Genomic DNA, 15,144 nt, shown 5'->3' with positions numbered 1-15,144 from the left:
TTCAGTACTTATATCATTTCCAGAATCAGAGTAAATCATGTATAAACAGATGAAATTCCAATATTAAATATCATAAAACTGTGCTGTACTTATCCCTCCCAATTATCTTTGTGTATTTTATTTTCCTCCTCGAAGTCACTTGTTTTTACTAAACCTGATGTATGCTCTCCTGCATCAACAAAGCAGTACCCATCTCTTTGCTGAGAATATGATTACACTGTCATGAATACAAGTGTGGTATTAAAACGTAGCTGAAATTTTAAGATAACCACAGTCAGAAAAGAAAGCTTGAATTCATAGGAATTTGGAGCTGGAAGATAATTTAGAAATTATTTAGTTCACATTCTTCATTTTATAAATGAGGAAGGTGGCTCCAGATAATGAAGTTTGCTTGTCTCTTGCCCCATCTTTCCAGAAGATGCCACTTTGTGTATCAAATTGGGAACATAGCAGACCCAACTGTGTGTCTGGCAGACATTCTGTAACATTCATAGTGAAAGTATGAACTGAAAAATGAACTGACCTAGAGATGTGGGAATTCATCTGTGGGAAGGGCATTTGTGTTTGATGGAGTCCTGGCTCCTCCACTCACCTGTTGACATTAGGTAAGTCTCTCTGGGACTCAGTTTTCACATCTGTAAAATGGAGAGATCAATAGTATTTATTTCACAGGATTTTAAATATTAAATGAAGTAATATTATAGTAAGTGATTAGCATAATCCCTGGTACCTGTCAAAATATATTAACCATTATTAGTTCTCAAAATATGATCATATGCAGACTTTTTTCCAGCCTGATCAGCTTGTCGGTGACACCAACCTTTACCTTTTTCCCGAAGCCAAAGTGGTTTCATCCTCAAGCTCTGAAGCACTCTTTTAAGTTTCCAGTGCTTGCTCTGTCATGTTCTTAAACATACAGCTTCAGAATGAAGCTTAATACCAGGGGAACTTCATCTTTCTGAAAGACATTATGACTTTATTACACATAAAAAGGTATATCACTTACCATGTTACCTTTTACATTAGCCACCAAAAAGCTCAGATATAAATGTTAATGTTTATTTTTTGTAACTACTCATTACCAGTTGTTGTTACCATTATTTCTTAATTTTCCTTAGCTTGCTTTTAACCTCTCTCTTCCTCCCTTTGTACCCTCTTCTCCCTTTCCTTCTTCCTTTCCCTCTCTCTCTGTACATTTTGTGTAGTATACGTTTTATGCAAATTTTTATTGAAGTATGGCAGTCATCCTAAAAGGGCACAAATGACAGGTGGACAGCTCTATGAATTTCCCCAAGTAATAACGCTTTTGGGTCACAGCATCCAGATCCAGAGCTGAAATTACCACAATTGTGGCAGACCCCTCAGGCTCCCTTTCAGCCCTTGGAGTTAGAAGATGTTTTAGAAATGATTTAGTTCAGATTCTTCATTTTATAAATAAGGGAGGTGGCTCCAGATAATGAAGTTTGCTCGTCACCCAACCATTGCAAAGGGAAATGCTCTCCTGAAGTCCAGTACCTAGTTAGGTCCACAGGACCATACAGTACACATACTTCTGTGTCTGGCTTCCTTGCTCAGCTTTATGTTTATTAGGTCTGCCCAAATTGTGGCATATAGTTGTTGATCACATGTAGTTAATCTCATTGTTTTATAGTTGTCACTATGCGCATATAGCCCAATTTCTTTAAATGCTAGTTATTGTGGACATTTGGGTTATATCTAGTGTTTCGATATTAGGAATCGTGCTATGAACAGTAGATATGTGTGTGTGTGTGTGTGTATATATACACACCTATATATGTGCTGTTATATATGATATATACTATATGATGTTATATATAATTAATTTAACCTGTACACACGTCTGTTGGTAAGAGTGAAGATTTTCCTGTGTTGAGCTGTAGTAGATGCTTTCAAACAGTTTAACAAAGTGTTGTACCAATAGTGTACATGCTTTTTTTGTTGCAAACTATCTCAGCTTACCTTTTGGAAACAGAGGCCACAGAAACCAGTCATCATGGTGAAAGTGCCACAGTAGTGACATCATTGAAAATGACTTTTTGTTAGTGCCCACTACCTGGCAGTATCTGTACAGGTTAAGTCCAGGTAGGGGATGTCGACCAGAAGAGGTCATCCTGGTGGTGAGTACTTCTTATTCATGGGTACCACCTGATCTTGCCAGAAACCAGACGACTGACACATAGATCATGAGCCCACTGGCCTCCAGAATTTAACTTCACCTCCATGTCAGTTCAGTGCTGTACTTTCCTCTAGTTGATAAACTTGGCCTTTGATAGCCTACTTCCCGTCCCTCTCTCTATGGCCTGGCCCTCACCTAGAGTGAGGAACCCAACTAAGAGAGCAGAAGGTCGATTGTTGACAGCTGTGAGGCAGCAGCGGGTGTAGTCCCTGTGACGTAGGAGAGGTCGGAAGAGCTGTTCTGCAAACGTCTGCACCCTTAAATACATACTTGGGTAACTGTGGGTTAGACTTTCTGGTGGGCAACAGAAAGAATGGTGCAGCCATACTTGATGTCCCCTAAAAAGGAGGGGCTCAGGGAAATGTCAGTAGGACAGGGTTCATGGAAATGAAGCCTGTGTCATCACGTAAGCCCTGGACTCAGAGAGTCTCACGCTGGGTTTAGTGCCCTGCTGTGGCCACCTTGAAATTCCCAGTAACTTTCCCTTTGAACTTGTGTTTATGAATGAAGTCTAACGGGACAATAACTCATCCACATTAGCAGGGGAGATGTGTGCCATGTGCGTGTCCACCCCTGTTGCTTCCCATCCTATTCTCACACAGCCGTGCTGCTTCCACAGTTACCTGCCACTCAGGGCCCCACTCAGGGCACTGCACATGGTTTAAGGTTCTGTTATCACTGTTGGGATGTTTAACAACCCTATCTTTGAATGTGTGTTGTGCAGACATACAAATTCAAGTCTGATGGGACAGTGCAGCATGTACCCGAGTAGAAAAAATGTGTACAATGTGCATACTGTGCCATTGCTGCCCTTTTCGCAGGCAGTGTTCAGGACACTCCATGAGCACAGAATCCCAGTGGACTCACAACGTGGGAGTTCAGTGAGACTCAGTGCAGTACAGGTGAGTGTGTTACATCTGCAACTGGGCAGCCCTGAGAGGCCAGAGCTTGATTCAAACCCAGAGAGAAGTGCTGTTCTAAGCAGCATGAGTGACCAGGGAATCCCATCATATCTTTAGTTGCATGTGTTATTTCCCTGCATTAACCAACCACTGATGTTGAAAATGTTGATGTAGAAGGAAAGAGAAAGAGCAACCCAGAGTTCCTCATCTTTCAACTCTTCCTTAGTCATCAGGAAGCCAGTGGTGGAGGGTTTTGGTAGGACGTGCAGGTATGTACTTCTACGATAGAGCCACTCCTAAAAATGGTTGGTTTTGTAGATGGCTGTGGAGATAATGTTGTGTAGCCAGTATGATGCACTCCCTACTTTGGAGGACAGATGTAATGATTGAGTAGATTGTGCCAGCTCCACATATTCATGTTAGCAGGAAATCCAGCACCCTACTTTTATTGACTGCACCATCCCAAAGGACCAAGGTCCTGAGAAGCTTACTTGGTCTTACTTAAGTGGCCTCTTCTGCTTATAAAGGAGGCATACTTTCTAGTTGGTCTTGGTTTCCTACTGCAGTGACAAATTGTGGCCTCTGAAGACCAGTCTGCCCTCCTCCCACCCCCAGTCCCTGTTTTAGCACAGTTTGCAAGGGTGCCAGTTACTTTGGATTTTGCTCATAAGCTCACATTTGCAGAGTAGCTGAATCTGGAGTTGTCTTCAGGCCCTTCCACCTGATGATCTAGACCCGCTGCAAAGCAAGGATCCCTAGGACAGGTTCTTAACTATTCTTGTTTGCTTTGGGGTCTTCAGCATCCTTTCCTGCTAGAGAACTTTGACTGAAAACTATCCTAAAACATCTGAGTTCCTAATAATTTCAAACATGTATAGGTAAGGAGTCAGGGCCTGGATCTTTTTCTTCTCTGAAGCCTACTGAACCCCATGCAAATTTACTTCTCTCAGTTTCTATCAAATCACACAAAGGATCTGATTCTAAAGGCCCATGGATATATATTTAATTATATTTACATAACCAAGAGAGACCTTTGCAGTGTTGTGAGAAGAGCCAGAAGACTTTTCTGGCGAGTGATCTATGCCCTGTTACGGAAAAGCAGTTGGCAGTCATTGGCTTAAAAATAATAAATAAAACTCACCTTCTCTGTGCCAGGCACCTGCTACATGGTTATGTGTTGAGAATGTCCTATTCAGTTTTGTTTTCCTCCCTCATCCCTAGCAGGGAGCCTAACACAGCCCCTTTCATAAGGCAGGTGTTTAATGGATGTTGGTGGAATTGAATACTAGTAATAATCAAAACTAACATCTGTTCTGGAGTTCTCTGGTGGCACAGCAGGTTAGGGATCTGGCATGGTCACTGTAGTGGTCTGGATTGCTGCTGTGGCATGGGTTCGATCCCTGGCCCAGGGATGTCTACATGCTGCAGGCGCTGCCAAAAACAAATAAAACCAAAAACCTAGGATCTAGTCATAGTTTATAAATTAGGGTCTCCTATACTGTGTCTGCCTCACCACTTAACTAAGAGCTCTGCCACCCAGTAATTTAGGGGTTGGGGCCCTAGGAATGGTGACCCATGAAACTAACTCGTGATCCTAAGGAATAAACCTAGGCCAAAATTCTGTGGTTGATTTTTCCAACCAGATCTTTTGGCTGATAACCCTTAGCCCCACCTGGGTTAGGAATGGAGCTGACTGTAGAGGGGGGACATACCCAGCTCATCCTTGACGTCACCCTGTTCTCCAAATTTACTCTCAGACTGGTTATGCAAGCCGACTCCCCAGAATCCTGGGTGCACTTGTGTAGCGGATGTTTTTCTGGCTGACAGCTATTCTAACATATGGCACCTCCTAAGAAGCAGCAGAGGATTTGAAATATTCTGATCTCTGTGCTTCGACTGCATTTCTTGAAATAGCTTGGTTATAAAACTCACAACAAATAAAACTTCCTTTGACACTCTCTCAGTGTTAGGAGGAGCTAGACTGTGGTGTGTATTTAGACCACTTTGTGCCTGGATTTAAATTCTTAACATTCCCTTTAGAGGCAACCAGTTTCTTGCTGTGTGCATCTTAAAGAGCAAGAATGTAAATGATGTGTTTGATCTCCAGTCTGTGGACCCATTCACTTGTTTTTATTGTGTGACATCTTAAACATTGAAAAGAATAAGTAGTACAGCCAAGGCCTGTGTACACGTCACCCAGATTTAACCCTGTGCTGGCATTGTGTCATGCTTGCAGGCTCCCTACCCGCCCCCTATCCTCCCTCCAACAGACTTCTCTCTTCCTCTCTCATAAACAAAACATAAAGCTACCACTGAAAGCCCCTTTGCCCTCCCTTCCGAGGGGTAACCATTACTCTGGGTTACTGTGTACCCGTCCCATTCCCATTAGGAGGGCCTGTAGGTCGTTTCCAGATTTTTCTTGTTGCCAACTATATGCCATTAACATTCTTGTCCTTCTGTGCGCATGAACTCAAATTTTGTCGGGATTTCATACCTGAAACTGGCACGGCCAGGTTCTGTGTTAAGTGCGTCTTCAGCATTTTGTCAAATTACTCTCCAGAGCAGCAATTTACCGTGCCACCTGCAGCACACAGCTCCTTTTTCTTTATAAATATATATACTTTTTTGCCCTTTTGTCTTTTTAGGGCTGCACCTGCGGCATATGGAGATTCCTAGGCTAGGGGTCGAATCGGAGCTGCAGCTGCCGGCCCACACCACAACCACAGCAACGTGGTATCCAAGCCTTGTCTGTGACCTATGCCAGAGATCATGGCAATGCTGGATCCTTAACCCACTGAGCGAGGCCAGGGATGGAACCTGCGTCCTCCTGGATATTAGTCGTGTTCATCTACCACTGAGCTATGATGGGAACTCTTCTTTCTTTATACTTTATCACTAAACTTGGTACATACTGGACATTTTAATTTTTGTGGCTGTGTTTAACTATTGTAGCTTTAGGATAAGTAACAATATCTAGAAAGGCAGTGCGCACCCTTCTTCCTTTTATATATTGTTAAAGTTAACGGTTCTCCATCTTTTTGAACCCTTTACACTCTTAGAAATTATTGAGTACTCCAAAGAGCTTTTGTTTATGTGGGTTATTTCTACCAATAATTACTAGAAATTGAAAGTGCAAAGTTTTTGAAATCTGTAATTATGAAATTCATTTAAATGCAACATTTGTAAGCCTATTACATATGGACATGAATAACACTTTTCAATAGAAAATAGTATTCTAAAACAGAAGGAAGAATGGCATTGTTTTATACTTTTGCAGTCTCTTTAATGTCTGGGTTAATAGAAGACAGCTGTATTCCCATATCTGCTCCTGCATTCAGTCTGCTGTGATATTAACTGTCATGTAGTCTCTGGCAAACTCCATTGTACACTAGTGAGAGCACGAGAATGAAAAAGGCAAATAGTGTCTCTGTATTATTGTGAAAATAGTTCTGACCTCATGGACTACGCCCAACATCCCAGAAGGTCTCAGGGATGCCTAGGGATTCCTAGATCCATGCTTTGAAAATGCTGTCCTAGGCTATTCTTGATTCTTTGACTTCTTTGAATTTTAGAATCAGCTTATGGAGTTCCACAAAATAGGCAGAACATTTTATTTACATTGCTTGGAATTTATAGATTCTCTTGCTATAACTGACATATTGATGATATTGTGTATCCATAAACACAATATATCATCCTATAACTCTAAGCTCTGTTTTAGCGTCCTTCAATAGTACTTTAACATTTTCTTTGTCAGGTCTTATATTTATACACTGTTTTAATTAGCTGGTTCATGTGTTTTGCTGCTATTGTTAATGGACCATTTTATTTTTATTTTTTTAATGGCTACACCCACAGCATATGGAGGTTCCTGGGCGAGGGATTGAATCCGAGCTGCAGCCACAATCTGTGCCATGGCAGCACCAACACTGGATCCTTTAACCCACTGTGCCAGGCTGGGGATCAAACCCGTGCCTCTACAGGGACCCGTGCCCCTGTAGTTGGATTCTTAACCCACTGTGCCACAACAGAAACTCCTGTTAATGGTCTATTTTAAATTTATATTTCAAATTGTCTGGTTCCTGTTATATCATTGGAATCATACTGATTTTTGGACACTGACATTGATTCTAGCAGGCTTCCTAAGCTCCTGTTTTTTCTTATGGTCTATCTATAGATTTTCTTGGCTTTTCTCCATAGTAGACAATCACATTGTCTAGGAATAACAGTTCTGAAGATCTTATACCAGGGGAGGACCAGGGGTAAATTGTGTTGGCAAGGACCTCTTCTTGTCCAGTGCTTGTCCAGAGCTGAGCTGAACATTCACACGGTCAGTTAAAACAAGACCAAATTACAGTAACAGGCCATACTGCCACAGTATAAGCAAGAGTCTAAACAGGAAAGGAGACTGGCTCCCCCACTGCTTAATTTTCCCAACAGAATGGCACAAAAAAGTCTCTCAGCATTTGTGGCTCCCTGTGACCAGGGGAGGAGAGATGGAGAAGGGCACTGCTGAGTTCTGAGTCAGAGTGGAGAAAAGTATCTTCAAGCCACTCCCAACCTCACTCCACCTCATCGGCCCCTGCCCTGGCCAGGTGGTCTTGGCAGAGGCACCTAAGACTTGAGAGAGGGTCCCCAATAAAGTGGCCTCTGAATGCAGGCATTTGGGGGAGGAATATAGGTATCTGTACAAGTATTGTAGGGGGTGGCTGGGGCAGAGTCCTTGACTGCAGCTCTCCATCCTGGCTGCACCAAGTCCTTTCCCCATCAGTCCTGCTACATGAAGCTTTGGTGGTTCATTGCCAAGGGGTGTTTGGGTGGGGCTGCTGAAAGATCAGAGGTGGGATTTGGGCCTAGAGCTGGATTCCTCGGTGTTCAATGAAGCAGTGGTTATGAGCACCCTTCTCTTATTCCTGACCTTAGAAGGAATGCTTCAAATAGTTCACCAGGATGTACGGTGTTTACTCTAGGTGCTTGATGAATAGGCTTTAGAAGGAAGTTCCCTTTACTACTTAAATTGCTATTATTGAAATTTATTTCTTAATCATAAATACTTCTTGAATTTTACTAAACACTTTTTCTGTATCTAATGGGCTAATCATAGGCTTTTTCTTCCCCAGGCTTGTAATGTGGTGATTAAAGTAAGAGATTTTCTAGTTTTGAATCACCCTTACATTCTTTTCCTGGTCCCTATGCATCCTATTCTATATATTGCTGTATTTCAATTTGCCAATACTTTATCTGTAATTGCCCTTTCTCATACTATTTTAATCTTCTCTTCATATCAGGATTATAAGAGGCTTGAAAAATAAATCATGGAACTTTCTATTTATGTTCTCTAGACTGGTTTAGATGAGATGGGAGTGATCTGACCTTTAAAGTCTGGTAACACTTTGCTTGTAAAACCGTTTAAGCCTGGTGTTTCTGTTTTGCTTAGATTATTTGCCTTATGACGGTCACACCCAGTTAGCTTTCCCATCCTGTGTCACCTCCACTCCTATCATGGCAACTGTTGATACCTTTAGAGTTTATTACAAGGTGAAAGTATGTAGGAGAGCAGTCTTTTCTATTTGTTCTTCTTTATTTTCTGTCTTCTTTGCTCAGCTGTAAACCTTTTGTGTCAGACCTAACGATTATTTTGTTCCCTGATGAATCCCTCGTTTTTAATACAACTCTTTGGATTCTGGCACACAATTGCATTTGATAAATATTTGTTCAATGTGTAGATACTTATGTATTCAAGTGGAAAAAAAAATATTTCCTTGAGAGGTTCATAACAAGTGGCAATGGAAACTGAAGAGAAAATTTTCTTAACAAAGAGAGAGAGGAACTTGAAATATACATACATATATATACACACATATATATCCCCTTTTTTCCCCCTGAGGGAACGATCAACATTTAGATGTTCTTAGCCTATTGAGGATCCAGAAAAACCACTTAGCTGCAGAGGAAATTTCAATTACACAATGGAGATTAAAGTTTCAGCACTTGGGGATAATTACAAAGATGTTTTCCATTATATTTGCTCAAGAAAAAAAGAAAAAAGTGAGAAAGACATGAAAACCCAATGGAAAAGCATTTCAAATGGTAATCAAATTATTACCTTTATCACAACCACAGAAAAATTATTTCAAAGCCTCAGACCTTGGGTCTAAGGTCTGAAGTCTAATCACTTAACAGTGTTGAGAAGTCAAGAATCAAAAAAACAAAAAAACCACTTGGATGAGGCAAGAATATTTTAAATCATCATGCTATTACCAGAACCATTAGATGAAGAGATGACATCTGGCTAATTATCTAAACATGCAGCAGTGTCTCCTCCTCTGAGATGCATTGGCTATTTGCACAACTAACCTACCACTTAGTATGCTCAGTCTTTAATTGCAGTTAATTTTTTCATGGGTCTGTGGTTTATTCCTCACTGCTATGTGATGAATTTTGTGGCTAAGAATGTATTTTACACTTCTTTTATTGTCCAGATAATCTTCTAGAGGGCTGTAGTGAGCATCTCTTAATCTTGCTACTCAGAATCATTCACTTTTCTTGGGATAAAATATTTACCCTAATTTTTCTCTGGGGAATCCCCTCAACACCTGCTCTTGAGCAATGTGATTTGATGAGCTTAATCCCACCACTGGTTTAAAACAACAAGCACATTTCCTCTCCCAGGCAACAGTAATCGGATGGGCATACGATTCCACGTCAGGAAATGTTTTAAAGCTGTGCTGGGAGAAACACTCTCTTTTCCCCACTGGGTCTGAAGTATGAGGTGTATTGTAAGTCATCTTGGAAGCGGTCAGGAGAGAGCCTGCCTGGAGATGGAGCCAACACTCAGGCAGAGAGACCGGACGCTGGGTCCTGCTCACACATCTGAAAAGAGTTAATTCTTGGACTTAGTGCATAAGCAAATAAATTCACTTCTAAAAAATCAAGACAGCTTTGGATTGGTAGGTCTGTCCATTGCAACCAAAACAACTCTTGTACACTGTAGATACTTTATGATTGCTTCTGATTAATTTTTACCAACTCCCTCCTCATTTCCAGGCCTCTTTCAAAAATCTTAAAAAGTTCCCTTGATTTGAAAATGGAAAACTAAATCTCTGCCATGATGAGTGTTCCTTAGTTCTTCTGGGACAAACGCCTCTGTTGGAAATCCCAAAAAGTATTAATATTTTGCTATTTCCAGGCCATTCCTGGTGTCTGAAAAACTGTCCCCCTGATACTTCTGGAAAAAAAAAAGTCCATCTCTGAATTTACAATTAAGAGGTACTTATTCTAAAGAATCCTCTTCAGAAAGTTAGAAATACATTCCTTTGCCAATAATCAATGATGGTGGCATAGTTTGATACTGTGTCTTACAAAATAAAAATCTGAAGCTATTTAAAAACCGAAATGAATTTTACAGACTTAAAAGGAATAAATGCCTCTGTTTAAATGATTTTAATATGGAAATGGAAATGAACAATCACTTGGAATCACAGCCCCACTGATACCTTGACACATACCTTTCTAGACATTTTCTATATGTAGAGGGTTTTTTTTTTGGGTTTTTTTGGTTTTTTTTTTTTTTTTTTTTTTTTTTTAGGACCGCACCCGTGGCACATGGAGGTTCCCGAGCTAGGGGTCCAGTCAGAGCTACAGCTTCCAGCCTACGCTACAGCCACAGCAACAACAGATTCCAGCCACATCTTTGACATACACCACAGCTCACAGCAACGTCAGATCCTTAAGCCACTGAGCAACTCCAGGAATCGAACCCACAACCTCATGGTTCCTAGTTGGATTCGTTTCTCCTGCACCATGACGGGAACTCCTATATGTAGAGATTTTTTTTGTCAGATGAGGAAAATGAAACCATCCTATTTATATTCTCTTCATGCTTTTTTCATTTAATAATAATGACAAAATTTCCATGTCAACATATATAAGTGTCATAATTTTGAATGACTGCTGAGTTTTCCATTGGAGATACCCTAGTAAATTTTTGAAACTCCTCCCTGGTTAAAGAACATTCCAGCTCATTCCCTAACTTCAATATTTGTAAATGAGCTGATAAATTACCATATATGTATGCAGTTTTTTTAAGAATAACATTCAAGAAATAGCTAGCACTATTTGAAAATTTGATACACATTGCCAAGTCCAAAAAGATCACAATTTCAGCTCTCTATATATGTGCAAACTCTGTGTATGAACAGTCTTGTTTATTTTTACCATGTCGAAGGTGATGATAATTGGTCATACTTTGCTGTTTTAGTTTGAATTTCTTTGGTAACTAAGGGGGTGGAACTTTTGTTCACGGATGAACTGTCAGCTTTTTGCTGCTATGCGAAAATGCACCTCAAGACTAGGAGCTCAGGACTGCAGGTGTCAGGTGGGTGGTTCTGACTTGGCCATGGCATGGTGGCCAGGCTCGCTCAGGAGTCTGCAGGGAACTTCAGCAGGGCTGAATGGCTTGGCTTCAGGCTTGACTGTAGTGAATGAGTTGGGGCACCCTGCCTTTCTTGCACATGATCTCCAGAATTCACCAGGAAAGCCCAAGCTGGCTCAGCCCAAGCTGGCTCACACAATAGCAGCAAGGTTCCAGGAGAATGAACAGAACCGTGCAAAGCCTCCTGATACTAGACTTGGAACTGTCATGACAGTCTGTTTGCCTCATTCTGTCAGTCAAAGCAAGTCATGAGGTCCAGTGAGATTTCAGGGGTAGGAAAAGAGACTATGCTATTATGTGAGAAACTACAGACTTACTGCAAAAGGGTGTGGGCACAGGGAAAGAAAAACTGGAGTTGTTTTCTTTCCAATCTACTATATATGTTTTCTTTAGGTGGATCTATAATAAGGAGACCAAAACTTCCATTTAACTCTTTTGAAACAGATTTCTATTTTGGAAAAGTAGTCATATTTTTTTCTCCATGTGAAGTGTAAATCATGACAGATTTGTTTCTCTCTTTCTTGGATTATTAAAAGCATCAGTTTAATATTTTCTGTTAGCTGAATCCTTTTTCTGCCTCAGCAATTTCCACTTTAGGTTAATCGAAGTGCAGATTTTCCAAATCAGGTTTTTCCTAGCTCACTAAAATCAGTCCATTAGCTCTGAATTTCTTCCTATACACATCTTGAAAGTTAGCATTACTGAAAAAAAAGTAACTTCTTCCCATTCAAATGCACTTTGCTAATTATTTTCTAAGTTCTGATAACAATATATGTACTGCCCTGTGGGGAAGCTTCTCCTTCCATTGAATTTTCCTGGCACTGCGTCCAGGACATTTTCTTTAAAATTTTTCCCTGAACATGTTTCTGATGCTGAGATCCTAGAGTTTAGACTACTTTTATTTCAGAGAGATATACCATGCTTAGTAAAGAGTCATTCAGAATGAAAACATAAACAAAAACCCTAGATGCTAAAAATCCAAATACTTTACTTTGATATGAGAACTCTTCTTACTGAAAGGATAGTTTGAAGAGGTACACAGTCATATGAATAGGCTAGGGTTTTTTTTTTTTTTTTTTTTTTTTTTTTTTTTTTTTAATCTAAGCTGATTCCTAAACAATTCAGAGTAAATTGTGAGTTTTAAAATATTCCAACTATCTGTAGGCAAGGTACCTGCTCTCAAGTATTTGTCATCACCCCTTGTTTGTTCAGCAAATACTGAGTGTTTCTCACACATCAGATGCTGCGGAAGGCACCAAAGCTACACAAGAAGTACATCAGACAATGTCCGAATGGTCACATGGTTTACATTCCCTGTAAGATACAGATCATTCAGCAGGTGATTACAACCAGCTCAGAATAGCCTTTACTGAATTTCAGCTTCTAGGGCTGGCCACTTTTGTAACTTCAGAAAGTAGCTACAGGAAAGCATCTCAAGTTAGAAAAACGTTTTTTATTTTACTATTTTTGCTTAGCTTTGGGGGGATATAGAGAGTAAAAGGTAATTTCGCTTACAGGTAACATGTTTATGTTGCTGCCTTAATGCTCCCTTTCCATCAGAGGGCCCGCCAGCAGTCAGGATCCAGCTGGTTTATAAGTGCTGTGGCCTTCCTCCCATTTCCTAAGTGTACGATTTTAATCTTGCAAAACCCTGGCCAGAGTAGAATGATCTGGAATAAAGGGTCAACATGACCTTCTATCTTGCTTAATAGTTTGAAAAAGTCCATTTTAAAAAGCTAAGCATGAAACAGCCTTCCTCAGAGAAAAAAGACTTTTCTGTTAGGGGGTTAAATATATGTATATTTTGAGAAGACAGCAAATTTCTCTCAATTCCACTTTCTAAAAACTTAAATCACTTTCTTTAATAGTAAAAAATAAAAAATAAAAACAAAGCTGCCTGAAGTCCTGTTGCCTACTTTTCCTAGATACCTATCAATGTGAAATAAATCTATGTACTTAGATACCTATCAATGTGAAATAAATCTATGTACTATGCTTGTTCTAGGAATCCTAGATAAAAGCCAGGTAAAATTTAATGTTCTGTACAGCATTTGGTGGCAAAGATACACTAGGTACGATGCCATAGCTACCAACTATTATTGTTTAGAGGCACTGCAGGAATACTTATCTCTTTAGCATTATTATTATTTTTTTAATCTTATATTTTAAAAATGAAGATAAGGAGAGTTCCTGTTGTGACTCAGCGAAAATGAATCTGACTAGCATCCATGAGGACACAGGTTCAATCCCTGGCCTCGCTTAGTGGGTGAAGAATCCAGCATGACTGAGCCTGGGTGTAGGTCTCAGATGGGGCTGGGATCTGACATTGCTGTGGCTGTGGCGTAAGCTAGTAGGTACAGCTCTGATTCTACCCCTAGCCTGGGAACCTCCGTATGCCGCGGGTTATGGCCCTAAAAAGACAAAAAAATTAAAATGAAGATAAGAATTTGACTCTATCCTTTAGCTTCCTGCACCATTTGCTACTGGGTTCCAGGTATTCAGCAGCTAAAAATTCAAAATTGATTAAATTAGGCATGCAAAGATGTATTTCTAGTTTACAAATGATAACATTATTTTTAACCCAATGAGGAAACCAAGAAATATAATAAGGGAAGTATGTAAAAATTGATAATAAATCGTTCAACAAAATCCATACTAATGCGGTCAGTACATTTTGTCTAAATTCCTGGAGGTTCAAGTTGGATGGGTGTGTATAAACCCGAAACAATTTTGTTTTCTATTCTTCGTGTGCTTCTGGCCTTCATCCAACCGCCCTTTCACTGTCTCCGGGATGGCCCGGCCCCTCCCACAAGTGGTCCAGATGAACAGTCCCATCTCATCAGCTCAGCGTCTTAACTTCCCAGCACCACCAGGCCTCTGCAGGCGGGGCTGGAAGTGAGAGCAGGAAGGAGGGAGGCTTTCACGCAGCCAGCTCCTGCTTTTGGTCCTGACACTGCTGGGTCTGGAGGTAGAGGGTTATGGAAAAACCGCAGCTCCCCTTATGTAATTGGCGCCGCCTGGTCATCCTTTGACTGTCTGGCTTCCTAGCTAGTGCCGAGTGACTGCGGGGACAGGCATAGCGAGCGTGCCTGGTCAGCTCCCCAGGTAGAGTGTAGGAGTTCTCAGAGGGGTCTTGAGGACTGAAAGGGGCCTTCCCCGTGCACACACCCTTGATGTTGGTTCACCCTTTCCAAACATCCCCTCCGGCACGGTGTCCCACCCACTCTTGCCAGATGACAGAGCCCTTGGCTTGGGCTACAACCTTCCATCATTCCACCTGATCCCTGGAGAATTCTCCCATCCTTACCAGCCAGGGAGTGACTTATTGGCCAAGCCTCTCCCCGCTCTGCCATTTTCCTCTCTTCCCCTTTCCTTTGTTTAGACAGGCGTGGATGCCAGTAGCATCGGCAGGCGTCCAGCCCTGGAGCAGGAGCCAGTCTCCCCTTGCTGGCATGTGTACCCTCTGTAAGTGACCCTCTGGAGCTGGGGTCAGCAGACTTTTCCTGTAAAGGGTCAGAGAGTAAGCATGTTTCAGCTTTGTGAGCCAGGTAGTTTCTGCTTTGACAACTCTAGCATTATAGTGAGAAAATAGCCTTCAAAGATGTGGACAT

At 41.1% G+C, this 15,144-nt stretch overlaps 1 protein-coding gene and 1 long non-coding RNA gene across 12 annotated transcripts in view; both read left to right on the top strand.

Annotated features, from left to right (window-relative positions):
- LOC146396806 (uncharacterized) overlaps window positions 1–15,144 on the top strand; it is a 769,570-nt gene that overhangs the window by 65,613 nt on the left and 688,813 nt on the right. The gene's annotated exons all lie outside the window — the stretch shown is intronic.
- The window catches only part of MAP10 (microtubule associated protein 10), an 82,604-nt gene that overhangs the window by 8,054 nt on the left and 59,406 nt on the right, over window positions 1–15,144 (top strand). For 4 of the 11 annotated variants that reach the window (XR_014827876.1, XR_014827879.1, XR_014827873.1 and 1 more), the window contains exon 3: window positions 416–605. The exons of 5 other annotated variants lie outside the window; for them this stretch is intronic. The gene's annotated coding sequence lies outside the window, so the exon portion shown is untranslated. Of the gene's footprint in view, window positions 1–415; window positions 606–3,018; window positions 3,100–15,144 lie in introns of all 11 variants that reach the window. 2 more of the 11 variants (XR_014827877.1, XR_014827870.1) reach the window with 1 other exon arrangement.

The sequence above is a fragment of the Sus scrofa genome, chromosome 14, assembly GCF_054392235.1.
Source record: "Sus scrofa isolate SSC_HxYL_T2T_F1_AM1 chromosome 14, Sscrofa_HxYL_maternal_Yorkshire_Landrace_v2.0, whole genome shotgun sequence".
Lineage (NCBI taxonomy): Eukaryota > Metazoa > Chordata > Mammalia > Artiodactyla > Suidae > Sus > Sus scrofa.
This window is presented reverse-complemented; position numbering and strand designations above follow the sequence as displayed.